At 34.0% G+C, this 12426-nt stretch overlaps 1 protein-coding gene across 1 annotated transcript in view; it reads left to right on the top strand.

The window, feature by feature from the left end:
• Positions 1–7670: 7670 nt before the first annotated feature.
• The window catches only part of LOC127730277 (uncharacterized), a 41595-nt gene continuing 36839 nt past the window's right edge, over positions 7671–12426 (top strand). Inside the window, exon 1 of the mRNA XM_052238583.1 lies at positions 7671–7902. The gene's annotated coding sequence lies outside the window, so the exon portion shown is untranslated. The remainder of the gene's footprint in view (positions 7903–12426) is intronic.

Raw genomic sequence — 12426 nt, forward strand, 5'->3', positions numbered from 1 at the left:
TGCAGGATTTGTAAACAGAAGGCCAACCTTATTTGATTAAATAAATCGTTGTGTAAAATGTTGTTTAACTGTTATTTGGAAATTTTACCTTGAAAAAGCAAATTATTTAGTACTTTTTTAAAAATTTTGAGACGACCCCCTTGATTTTCCGTCAAAGTCGGTGTCAACAGTCGGTACCGAGACTTTCCGTAAATGTCTAATACCACATGTGAAGATAGTCGGTAAGATAAATTCGTTACACGGTGTGCTAGTGACCTAATACGATATATATCGTATAAGGTCACTAACACACCATGTAACTAATACTATAAGAATGGCCTTTGCATACTCCTTTCATATAGCTGTATATTAATACGGCTGTCATTCGGTATATCGAGAAATGTGATCGTGAAAGAATAAGTATCGGTTGTCAAGCTTTGCGATCGGATTGTCAAAGCAATTGAATTTAACTGCAAAATCTGTTAAAATTTCCGTTGGATTATCAACAGGCAGAAAAAAATTAAAAAAAAGAAAAAAAGAAAATGTCTATCAAAATTGTTCTACTTTCTTAATAATACTGTGTACTAAGAAAAAACGCAGTATTTTTTTAGAATCACAAAAGGTGACACACAACCTGATGTAAATCATTAACAAAACACTTTTTTGGACCTAAATTGGTCACATTCGAATAAATCATGATATTGTTACACCTGGGGTGTAGGGGTTCAGATTCCAAAATACAAAATCTGTATCTTAAAACCTTGGTAGCAGGCCGAGTTAAAATATCTATCTAAACCACGGTTATTTCACAAGGATATTGATATATACATATATATCATTGGTAGCATGATAATCTCCATCTCTAAGCAGGCGATCAGAATTCGCCTAAAAAGAAAGATTTGCAAAGTTTCAATATTTACTCAACACTATAAATATGATCAATTTAGTATAACCAGATAACAATATGTAAAAACACTAATGAGCGACTTAGAATAATACAAGGTCCGCCCTATTTGAAATGTTTGGACGAAGTAAAAATGTACTGAATGAACGTAGTATTTGATTATTTGCGTCTGAACTAGGTTAATGTCACAGGTCAGGTAATAATCTATGCAAAATAGTCGCGGGACGTACAAGTTATAACAATAGGTTACGGTACAAAGTTGAGACGACTGTGGCTGGAGTGCGCCCGGTAAATAAAATAATCAGGTAAGATAAGGTTATTGCCCTGGTATCGGGTCCACAGTCTAAACGCACAACCCGGAAAACGCTTTGTTTATACTCAGGTCCCACCAAATCAGTGGGACCTTAAGGGCTTAAGCCCCGCCACACTAGACCAAGACCATGAAGATCCCACTACGATCTATAAAGAAATAAGATCGCGATGAGATCGTGGTATGGTCGGCTTCAATATTCAATATTTTATTGTTTTCACGTTCATACCACGACCTTGCTTTGATCCTGTTTAGATCCTGTTAAAATTCCACTACGATAGTCACACGTTCTAGTACTAGTAACGATCTTGTCGCGCTCTTGCTACGTCTAGTAAGACCTAACCACGACTTACACGATCTCTGTACGCTTCTACCAAGACCTTCCCGATCGCATATAATTACGATCTCAATGCGAGTCTACTACGATCGAACGACGACTCCACTACGTTGTCACTGCGCTCTTCGGCCCTTTAAATATCTTGACTTTCCCATTGTTCACACAAGTTGAACTACAGGTAGAAGTTATTGCATCCGTTTTTTTTATATCAACAGAATGAGGTCGTGCAATAATCGTGACTAGGACGTAGTAGTATCGTAGTAAGGTCGTAATTAGGACGGCAAGCGCGTAGTAGCAGCGTACTTATTGTCTTCCTCATCATAGTATAACCGTATCAATATCGTAGTAGAAGCGTAATAAAGACGTAGTGAAATCGGGATAGTCGCAGTGAATTGGTTGTAAGGTCGCAGCGAAATCTTTTCCATTGGCTTCCTGATTGCACCACGTTTCCAATACGTTTCCATACGATGCTTCTACGCCCATCCCGATCTTACTACGTCTGTACATCCTTCCTACGCTTCTACTACGACTAGTTTTGGCGACGACTGCACTACGAATGTTTGGAGCATGTTCAAAGTTGGAAGTGGACCTCCACAATCATGAATATCTTGACACGTCCTTACTACGACCTTACCACGACCACCACGATCTTACTACGACTTTCAAAATTTTTCATAAGGTCGTAGCGGGGTCGTTGTCCTAGTGTGATTGGGGTATAAGCGAAACCATTGGTCCAAATCTGTGGGAATCCGCGCATAGCCATTGGTCCGATTTCGGGTCAGTAGTTCACCTCATATGCATACTAAATTAACGATAATGGCGGATTTCTCGATTCGAGTGAAAGAGAAATTAGACGGACAACGGGAATTTGAGATTGACGAAAACTTATTTAGATTGGAAAATAGCCCAGTTACAATATATTTTCCTTACATGGATGAGTTCAAAAGGTGAAAAGGGGTGTCAAGGGTTAGAAATGGCGAACTAAAGCTTGGAAGTGAGCGGTAACCTTGGAACTGATATACCGACACACATGTGGCGGGGAAAAACAATGAGAACGAATTCTGTGCTAGCCTTAACATCCCAAAAGGAGCATAATAACAATATGATTTACTCATGAAATAGTAATAACAACATAATTTGCACATGAAACAGTAACAATATTTCATACACAATACGAACAACAAGAACAAGAAACTGAGCAGATATTCTAAAATAAATAATATTGCATACAACATCCCTGACATCCTTACCCCTAAACTGTAACAATATATTTGATACTTTGATCTTGTGTGTGTCTGATAGTGCAGTAAAATTAAATTAACGTATTCCTAAAAAAGGTTGCGATCATTTTTTAAAGAAGGATTGTGGATTTTTAATCAAAATTGATCGTGAAAGATCAGGCAACGCGTTATTGTGATCGTGAAAGCAATGCGTGACTAGACAAGACTGAATTAGTTTTTTTTATTCGTTGAAGGCCGTACTATGACCTATCCATGCTTACGACTCAGGATTGTTGTCTAATTGGCAATTATACCACATCTTCTTTTTTTTTTAAATTATAATGAGACAAATATTTTTGGCATTGGTGTACTGTAGCTGATTGAACGTGTGATGTTTTGGTTTAATCGACTACAGCCTTATTTCATACAAAACCTTTCTAAAACACTCAATGAAAAAAATAATACTTATTATATTTATATTTATATACAAGAAGTACTTCTGTGGTCATTCACAGAGGAAAAATATACACAATTGATGTTAAAAGTCTAGCTCTTTCTGATCATAAATGAATGAGAACAGTTTAATTTATATATCTAAATACATATTTAATTTGTTATCATTTAAGAAGCACACATAACTAGACATCAGGATAATAAGGTCACCTGGAGCCTAACTTGTCCAAAAATAAATATCTTTGTATCTATAATGTGAAATGCATTTGCGAATGCGCCAAGTGAGAGGGGTTCTTGGGCTCTTCCCTGGAAATATATTGAATGCGTACGCATTTATATATGTTATAGTACCCAACTAGTGGTGAAAATTCCAAGTTTCGTACCTCGGGTGTGGCTGTATTTTTTTCCTAGCTTGGTCTGTAAATTTACCGATTGTGTTCTTTTTCCCGATCGTAAAAATATAAAAATAAGGAGATGTGATATGATTGCCAATGAGTTAACTCTCACCCAGAGACCAAATGACGTATAAGTTAGCAACTATAGGTCACCGTACGGCCTTCAACAATGAGCAAAATTCATACCGCATAGGAAGCTATAAAAGGTCCGAAATGACAAATGTAAAACAATTCAAATGAAAACACGAACGGCCTGATTCAAGCACAATACAATAACTTCAAGTAAAATATGATACACAGCAACAAACGACAACTACTGAATTACAGGCTCCTGACTTGGGACAGGCAAATACATCATGTGACGGGAATCAGCATGTTTGCGAGTGCCCAACCCTATCTAATACATTGTAGGGACCTTCAAATGTTCAGACGAGGGATTAAATTGAGTTGTGGTAAGATATATGACTGTTAACTATATGACTCTCTGTAGAGCGCATGGACCTGAATGTATTCGAATATATAATTTCATTCTTGAGGACGTTCGTGTAGAATTTACGTCATACCACCACAACATGTTTGGCTGCTTATTTGGCCGGTACGAACACAAACCGCTTTGCGAGAACTTCAAGTTTGTTTCTTATTCTAGAAATAGACATATTTATGAACCCTTTTATCTATAATAAGTCTGGATTCGCTTGCCGGCATAGCAGAAGACGCTTATCTTGCGGACACATCCGGTCTCGCTCGGTTTGGAGATAATAAGTTACCATAATGTTTTTTTTTCTCCTGGTATGTATCTTCAAAAAATGTTGGTTTTTTTTAATTTAAAGGGATAGGCAATTCCGTTACGATAAGTACGCAGCACTAGAGTATACATAAAAACTCTTTCTAACTCTAAGTCAACATATATCCGGATGTAGTGATCCTGCTAACTGTTAACGCTTTTTTTCAGCTCGAACCTTAAAAAAATTAGCTTGTCGTATCTAATACAATTAAGTCATGGCTATCATTCATTGTTTCAACCGCCGATATTTAGACAATGCGTGTCATTTAAACATTTAAACACAACGAATTTAAACCGGGAATTATTACGGGATTTGTTAAACTTTAAAATTTTATATACAAAATTTCTTCTATGAAGTTGTTCTGGAGACTGACCCAAGCAGCCAAGAAGGCCTTGAAACCGCATGACAAGGATACCAAATGCGTTTATACCACTCGCATTGCACGAGAAAGTCAATAAACAATATGTAATCATACAAAATGTATTTAAATGCAAAGACTATTATCACAAGTTAATGATAACTTCGTTGTTTTTTCTGCAAAATTTATTAATAACAATATCACAATTGAAATTCCGTTGTTATATAAAATCAATATAATTCCTTCTCTTTTGCATTTCATCAATACCGGTAAAGACTAAAAAGGAAATACCATGATGAAAAATTGTTTGGAAAAAAAAATGAAAAATTGATACCCTCAAACAGCAAAAGATACAAGTTAGGATTATGATATTTTATAACTTACTTAATTTTGCTAAAGACAGTTCCAAACTTTGTTATTAAAAACTAACTTGTAATTGCATATGCGTTTTTCGTCGGCTTGGTGACGTCTGGAGTATGGCTTCATCATCCAGGTTCTCAGTGAGAATGTATCATCTCCAATCATGAAGTATTGTTTTTTTTTTGTCATCTTACCCTCAAATATTGAGTTCTTCGAATTTTTTTTTCATTTTGTCTTTCAACTGTTTTGATTCTAGCGCCTCTGATGAAAAGCGTCTCTGGCGTGTTAAATTGAAATAGTTTATGTCTGGTTATCTTATAATCACTTTGATTAGTGCTTACATTACCAAACTTATAAACTATCGGTACATGTTAGCTCTCCAAACAAACTATTACCCAATATTTCAAATTGAATCAGTTTTTGTTATCAGGACAATGGATAGAAAAGACATACAAATAAAGAAAATGCAGATAGTATTTAAAGGCATTTCTTTGGTTGACAAAGTATAGGAAGATCATTCCGTCGAATGGTTGATTGTCATTGTTTGAAATCACATAAGAAAGGAAAGGTAAAATGATAAATTATTCATACTTTCAATATATGATACAAGATAATGACAGACACTGTTCGTAAAATGAATATCAAGTTATTGTATATGTTGAAGGTCGATATTATAGTGCTGTTAACTGGCTGTTTCTGTATTGGCCATGTTATAGATTTGAGGTCAGCTGTATTGGCCCCGAGACTCGTAGGGGCAAGGTCCAAAATAAGCAAGAAGTCGAGGAGCATTGAGTACCAAAAAAATCAGAACATTTCCGATTAAAATTGTCACAAAACACGGAACATGATTTAAACTGTTCTTTTTAGCTAATTTTCTGTTACTAATAATGATAGAAATGTTTCTTATGCATAAAGATACGTCCAAAGTTTGGCGAACCGTAAAAAATGCAATCGAAAGTGAATGTACATATCCTGTAAGACATTTTACTGTATTGGACCGGGCTTAAAAGCTGCATTCATTAGAGATGTGCATATCAATAGCTGTTACAATTTAGTTCACATGTATCGTAACACATGTGCAAAACTTGTCGATTTCACTGTATTAAAATTCAAACTGAAAAAACTACAGAAAACAAAACAAATTAATACTTTAGAACTTGAAAAAATTTACAAAATAAGAATGAAATAAAATTTCGCAGAATTCCATGAATGCTCTTGGCGTGTACAACTAACGTCATTTCAACACATAACGCCATACGAACAAAAACTTTCAGGCTGACGTTATGTCGTAACGTGTACGCTTCAAATTCGCGGAAAGTATTGCATTTTAAAAATAAAGTTTTGAGGTAGGTGCTGTTTTATTTTTGATTCTATTGCATTATTCGCACATTTATACATTTAATCAAGACTTTATGACGGCTCACTTTTAAGTTACTGTTGATTTGACGGTAAACAGTAGCTTGCGGAAAAAGATGTTTTGGTTTGGTTTTAAAAGGATTAAACACATTTATTCTAGGGGTTATTTAAAAAATAGTGCATCCAATCCATATACTTATTGGAACTTCTTAGCTTTATATTACAGGGGTTACAATAGAACAGCAACAATCAGGACACCCTTTATTTCGCTTCAGTTTTTTAAATTACTGTATTGGTCCTATTAAGGTGGCTGGGGTGTCTTCCTCCATCTTGGATTTTGAAGTAGCAGATGACAGTTGGTCTAGATCTTTAATGAAATGTGCAAATTTTGAGAGTAGTATGTAGTTCATGTGTAAGACTTTTCATGTTAATATAGAAAATTATGTGTTTTATCATATTTACGGCTGTATTTTCTAAAAAAAACACAATATTTTTGTTTGATTCATTTTTGTTCAACATTGCCACATTAGGGGAGGTAACTCAGAAAGTAGGGGAGACAACTCAGATAAAGTAATTTTTATAATAGAAAGTGTTGTGAATTTACCTATTTTAATATGTAGCAAGAAAACAAGTCCGGTGACCCCATTTTTTCTTTTTCTTATCTGAAAGCATGTTATAAGAGCTATCTTCTCACATTTTATCTTAAAATTCTATGGTGTAGTTTTCTTTTTATCACACAAAATTGGATTTTCCATGCATAATCTATACAAAATCTGACAATTTTGCAGAACCTGTAGCGTGAAAAAAAGTCCGGTGACCCATACTTTTTATTATATTTTGGAAAAAAGCATGATAAAAACTACATTTTGACAAATTATTAAAAAATTCTATGGATTTAAATTAAGACCCTCCGTCCACCTTAAAATCGAAATACGTGATGTAAGCTAATAGATAAAACAAACAATACACAATTAAATCTCGATTTAATAAATGAACACATTTTAAAGCTTGTTATAAGTCAGTCAAAAAGCTTTGGCAGTTGTTATTTCTGCTGTTGCTACCACCAACGTGTAGAAAGCATATCGCTTATCTAGGAAACATACATTTGTCACCATTCACTACATGAATTATTGATCTAGTAGTCTGAAAGTCTTTAGATATAGAATATTACAGTATTATGAATAAATCCAATACATATGGAGTATTTTCTATTATGTTGCTTATAAAATATTTTGTGAAATTCGAGAGGCATAAACTGTATCATCAATAAGTTATCTAACACTAACATTTTATCAGAAATATATATTGAACACCATTTTTGATTTTCAACCTTTTTCATTATGACTAAACTTGACAAACTCATGAACATTTTATTGGAAAATCGAAGCAGTCTATTGAGCTTATTTATTTCTTAACGGAATGGATCATGAAATTCTGACCATAAAGTGAGTTATTTTTTATATTGTTTGACATGCGTCAATGACTTACTAATCATTTTGATTTATTTATATTATTTCTAATACATGTCTATTCTTTTTACCCTAATATCACCACTCTTACTTTTGAAGAATACACATATGATGTAAACTTTTTTTGTAATGGTGATGTAAACAAAATACAAATGTAAGTGTATTGCAGTTGAGTACAGAATATGTACCAGAGACTTCAATACCATGATACAGAAGGTATTCGATATGAACTGATCATCTGCTGTTTTATTTACCTGCTCTACAGTTAAGTTCTTTGTTTGTCAGATTTAGATGAAACAATTAACATAAGCGAAACATACATGATATGAAGTGTAAAACTACGTTGCCAATTTCGTGTTTCAAAAGTCGAACATGCTTCTTTGTATGGTTATATTCAATTAAGTTGTCTTTTAAAAAGTTCGAAAATAATGTCTAATCGATTGTTCACTATCAAATAACAAAAATAAATTTCATAAAAGAAACATTCAAAATATCAAATGCATTTTAGTACCATTGCTCTTCTGTGAAATTTTACATAGCAAACATTTTGAATAGTTTCAAAATTTTAACCTTTGGAACCAATAAAAGAAACTAATGAAAATATACTATTTTCAAAGTTTGGAATCAATAAAAGGAACTAATAAACATATACTATCAAATTGCAATTTGTTTTACATAAAAATAGATTGGATTGTAATGTTTGATAATACGTAATCTACACATTTGATTTCAGTATAATCAATACTGCAATTTAAACCAAGTGTTTAATTATATTCTTAATGGACCAAAGTAAGTGTTGGTACTTAAATTCCAATTTCCATTGGTGACAATAAATTATGGATTATTCCTTATACAAGTCTTACGAATTTCATTGTTTCCCTTATTTTACACACTCGAACGGTCTATTGTATAAATTATATACGACATATACACACCAGACTTAAGCTAGCGACCACTTACAGCGACCAATCAAACTAGAGACCAATTACAGCGACCAATCAAATTAGCGACCAATTCAATCGACCACTAAAGTTAGCAATGAGAATCAAATTGTCAAAGAATCATAATGCGGTATGTGTGAAAACCACAAAACCCCATTATGAAAAAACGTTCTGTTAAAAAGAAATTCCAGCTACCAGTACGATATATATTGTTTTTTAACTTTTAAATGACCAGAGAAATCCAGCATTTGAAATGAAAGTGGGACACATCAACACCAATGACGTCTGTAGCTGAATGCATTAACTAACTTGATTGCTAAATGCCGACATATTGATATCAATGAGTAAAGAAATATATAGTTTCAGTAAAAAAAAACGTTAAAACATCTTAATAAAGCCTGTGTCAGATGTATGATGTTTGATGAAATTCTGTATATGTCTATTATTAATACAGTCTTTGTAAATGAACTATTTTTATCTCGCTGCATCCAAACACATACTAAATATTATCATACATGTATCTATATAAATGAAAGTGCGCCCCCTCCCCGGATTTTACATCATCGGGAAAGGGACAAGTTGGGAAAATAACCATATTATGACGTCTTCCTGTGTTTTCCAAACTCTAAACCTATCATATTGTAAACTTGTATCAATTATTGCAAATAAAATATTAAAGACGTCTATCTCCTATGAATATAATAGCTATATAATAGCACATGGCGGATCAGAAATGAGAATAAAAAGTAAACACATTGAATTAAAAAAAAAACCAGAATATTTCTCCATGATGATTTGCTCGCACAATCATTTTCCATATGAAGTGAACCATAAAACTTGTTTAAAAATGTTGATTTTGGCATTTGATTCAGAAAGATCACGTTATAATGAACATGTGTACTAAGTTTCAAGTTGATATGACTACAACTTCATCTTCAACTACATTAATTAATAACGTTAACCTAATGCAGTATGAATGGACGGACGGACGGCTAAAGGAACGGACGAACGGATAAACGGACAAACGAACGAACGAACACACAGACCAGAGAATACCATGCGCTTAACTATCATAGGCCGAGCATAGAAATATATATTTAATGTGAGTTGACTTAAACTTATTCCTTAATACAATGTATATGCTTTCAAATAAATGAAATAAGGAAAAAACTATGTGCGATAGAATTACTATATACTGGCTTTCCATACACTCGACATCCTCATATATCCTGTATTTTTTAGAAAAGGAACTTTTAATGTCTGTTTCCTGTACTAAATATGAAAACATATGGAAGAACAAACTGTAAGAGTGTATCTCATGCCGATAATAAGTACTTTCAAATGAAATTATACGTGCACTATTTTGTACGGCATGCACCCTTACTTGAAAGAAATGTTTCTGATTAAAATAAAATGTACACTTTCAAAAATAACTTTGAACCCCTACAATTCGCGAATGGGCATAACTCCTAAAAAACATTTCAGTGGGACCTTCCCTAAGTTATTACCTTTCATTTAAGCAATGTCCGGTAAAGAACTTTGCCGTACGGAGCTGACGAGGCTTACCAAAAGAGTAGGTGAGACACGTAATTTTTTTTTACAGCAACTTTGAACCCCTACAATTCCCGAATGGGCCTAACTCCCAAAATAACATTTCAGTGGGCTATTCCGAAAGTTATTACCTTTCATTTGAGCCTGTTTGGTAAAGAACTTTGCCGTACGGAGCTGGTGAGGCTTACCGAAAGAGTTTAGGATGGACACGTAATTTTTTGTACAGCAACTTTGAACCCCTACAATTCCCGAATGGGTCTAACTCCCAAAAAAACATTTCAGTAGGCCCTTTCCTAAGTTATTAACTTTCATTTGAGCCATGTCCGGTAAAGAACTTTGGCGTACGGTGCTGGCGAGGCTTACCGAAAGAGTGTAGGGTGAACACGTAATTTTATTTTTACAGCAACTTTGAACCCCTACAATTCCCGTATGGGCCTCACTCCCAAAAAAACATTTCAGTGGGACCTTCCCTAAGTTATGTCCCAGAAGGTTCTAACCCACAAAAAAATATTTTAGTGGGTCCTGCTCTGATTTATTACCTTTCATTTGAGCTATATCCGATGGTCAGTAATTTTTAACTTCGTTTGGTGAACTATTTTTAAGGACAGGTATGTCATTAGCTTTTTGCCATTTACTCGGAAATTCAGCTTTCCTTAACGACATATTAAATAATTAGCAAAGAGGATAACATGTCAAATTCAGATGCTTTAGAAGGATTTAGAACATTCAAGGCATCCTCAATTTCTGTTTCCAATTTCGTTTAAGTTGTTAACAGCATCGTTAAGGTTACTTAGGTTATCGGCCTCTACGTCGTCTAAGTTAGATTGTGAAGCAAAGTAAGAGTTGAATTCATTTGCCTTTTCAATATCATCAAAAATTAATGTTCCATTCCTTTGAATGGTTGGTATACCATTATCGCTAGGCTTAATACCAGAAAATTGTTTAACTGTTTTCCACCAGTTAGTGCTAGACGGATTACCATTCATAATTTTGTTTATAAGGTTATTATTGTAATCTTCTTTAGATTTCCTAACTAGTCTAGTGACTTTGTTTCTTATTTTTTTTAAATTCATTCCAGTCAGATTGTTTATTGAATTTATTTTTTTCTATTCTTTTTCCTAATATTTTTTTTAATATCATTTTTTAGCCATTTGTTTTTCCGAACTGTTATAGTTTTATTGGGGATACTTATAGCAGCTGCTTTAAGTATCATGGCGTATTTGTTATGTTCTCGGTTACTTCGTCTACGCTGTCAGATGCCATTAGCGTGTCCCAGTCAACTTCACCTTATGCACTCATACAGCGTGTTCTTCTTTATGTTTTCATTTTTAGTATAAGAAATAAACATTAAAAGTTCCTTTTCTAGAAAATAAAGGATATTTGAGGATGTCGAGTGTATGGAAAGCCAGTATGTAGTAATTCTTTCGCACATAGTATTTTTCTTATTTCTTTTCTTTGAAAGCATATACATTGTACAACGGAACAAGTTTAAGTCAACTCACATTAAATATGTGTAAGACTCTAAAGTGCGATGGTACTCTAAAGTGCGATGGTCACGCTAAAGTGCGATGGTCTACGCTAAAGTGTGATGGTGTCTCACGCTAAAGTGCGATGGTTGTTTGTTTGCTAAAGTACGGTGGTATATCAAGCTAAAGTGTGATGGACCAAAAGGGTAAGGTTCGAGGGCTTTAAAAACGTTAAAGAACATAAGTTGTAAAAATAGTCCTTCTGTAAAATCTAGTATTCTAAGGTATACCATATGTGATAGGCATTATAATCTACTGGTAGGCTGAAGTGATTGTTTCTAAATTTAGAAGACCGACCACGTAATAATTGCTAAAAAGGTAATTTAGGTGTCACAAAATACTATATTTCTTTTAAATGAATTTTTAACAATTCGGGCGTATTAAATATTGTGATAATTGGCGTAGCTTGCCATTCACACGGTCTATCACTAATGGGAACACCTCCCCTAGGCCTTACAGTCGTCAGTGTAAATTACAAATAC

This window comes from Mytilus californianus, unplaced genomic scaffold (assembly GCF_021869535.1).
Source record: "Mytilus californianus isolate M0D057914Y unplaced genomic scaffold, xbMytCali1.0.p SCAF_2, whole genome shotgun sequence".
NCBI classification, from domain to species: Eukaryota; Metazoa; Mollusca; class Bivalvia; order Mytilida; family Mytilidae; genus Mytilus; species Mytilus californianus.